The 1837-nt window shown below is 47.0% G+C and overlaps 1 pseudogene; it reads left to right on the top strand.

The window, feature by feature from the left end:
- The first annotated feature begins 529 nt into the window (after positions 1–529).
- On the top strand, positions 530–1224 carry LOC124962922 (casein kinase II subunit beta-like; annotated as a pseudogene).
- Positions 1225–1837: the final 613 nt, after the last annotated feature.

Here is a 1837-nt window from a genome sequence, read left to right as displayed (position 1 = left end):
TACTCCTTTCCCCCTTTCTTCCCCTATTATTTTAGAACAAATCTAAATCATATTTCACATTTAAAATATTTCATTGTATATTTCTATAAGATAGTATTTTTTCCAAAATAATAATACCCATATTTGGACTAAAAGTAATAATATTTCCATAGCCGGTGCTGAGTTGACTTTTTAATACTCCCCTTGTAAACCTGAATGGCTGGCCAAGGACCATCAGGCATGGTCTTCAAAACCTAAGAAGGAAAAGAGAAAAAAAAACAAAGCCAATACGGAAAGAATAAAAAGAGCCGGAGTGGGGGTGAGGGGAGACAGCATATCTAGAGAAACAAGAAAACATTAATTAAATATAGGAGAAAACAAAAATGAACTAAACACAGGTAACAAAAATGTACCCAAAGGTACATTCAGAAAACCAGAGCTCTGACCCCACCAATTCGCCTGCTGTGGTCAGGTCTGTGGCCGGCGCTGTAGCGGTGACCGCAGTTCCTTAGAAGCAGCAGCCCCTCCCCCACCCTGTCCAGAAGCTGATGTGAAGATGAGTAGCTCAGGGCAGGTGTCTGGGATTGCCTGGTTCTGTGGGCTACGGGGCAATGAATTCTTCTGTGAAGTGATGAAGACTACATCCAGGACACATTTAATCCGCCTGGTCTCAGTGAGCAGGTGCCTCACTATAAGCTCTAGACATGATCTTGGACCTGGAGCCTGGTGAAGAGCTGGAACAGAGTGAGCTGGCTGAGCAGCCAGCTGAGCTGTCGTAAGGATTGCTCCACGCCCGCTGCATCCTCACCAGCCGAGGCATCGCCCAGATGTTGGAGAAGGACCAGCAGGGGGACTTTGGGTGCTGTCCCGTGTGTGCAGTGAGCCAGTGCTTCCTGTCAGTCTCTCGGATATCCCAGGCGAGGCCGTGGTGAAGCTCTACTGCCCCAAGCGCAGGGATGTGTACTCACCCAAGTCCTCGAGGCTCCAGCACACGGACGGCGCCCACTTCGGCACCGGTTTCCCTCACATGCTCTTCAGGATGCATCCGGAATACCAGCCCAAGTCCCCTGCCAACCAGTGTGTGCCCAGGCTCGAAGGCTTCAAGACCATCCCACGGCTTACCAGCTGCAGCTCCAAACTGCTGGCAACTTCAAGAGCCCCTACCCCACCAGGTCTCTCGCTCAGTCTTTAACACCTCCTTCCTTTGCTGTCCCCTTTACAGGAACCCTCTGGTTTTTAGTTTAAATTAAAGGAGTCATTATTGTGGTGGGAATATGAAATAAAGTGGAAGAAAAGACCAAAAAGAAAAAAGAAAAGAAAGAAAAAGAAAACTAGAACTCTTAAAAATGAAAAATGATATAAAGTTTAAAAATGCAGTGGCTCAGTGGTAGAGTGCTTGCCTAGCACATGTGAGGCACTGGGTTCAATCCTCAGCACCACATATAAATAAATAAAATAAAGGTATAGTGTCCACCTACAACTAAAATATATATTTAAAAAGTGCAATCATAGGGTTAAAAATGTGGTGGGGGTTGTGAATGTGGCACAGTGGCGGAGGACTTGCCTAGCATGCACAAGATCATGGGTTCCATCCCTAGAATAGGGGGGAAAAGGAGTTGGAGGTAATCATCTTTCAGGAAGTAGAAAAAAAAGACAAATCACATGGGAAAGCAGAAGAAAGGCAGAGGCTCGTTCTAGTACAAGGTGGCACCTCAGTGTGGGTACTGAAGAGAGCTTAGTCAAGGGTCTAGGACAATGGTTTGGACTGGGTAAAGGGAAACCAACGGGGAACTGAGAAGCCCCACCCTCACCCAGAAGCACCAGCAGCAGAAAGCCTTTCCCTCACTGGGCTGGAGGC

The sequence above is a fragment of the Sciurus carolinensis genome, chromosome 13 (genome assembly GCF_902686445.1).
Source record: "Sciurus carolinensis chromosome 13, mSciCar1.2, whole genome shotgun sequence".
Taxonomy (NCBI): domain Eukaryota; kingdom Metazoa; phylum Chordata; class Mammalia; order Rodentia; family Sciuridae; genus Sciurus; species Sciurus carolinensis.
Note: the sequence above shows the minus strand (reverse complement) of the source record. Positions and strands in the feature narration are given on the sequence as shown.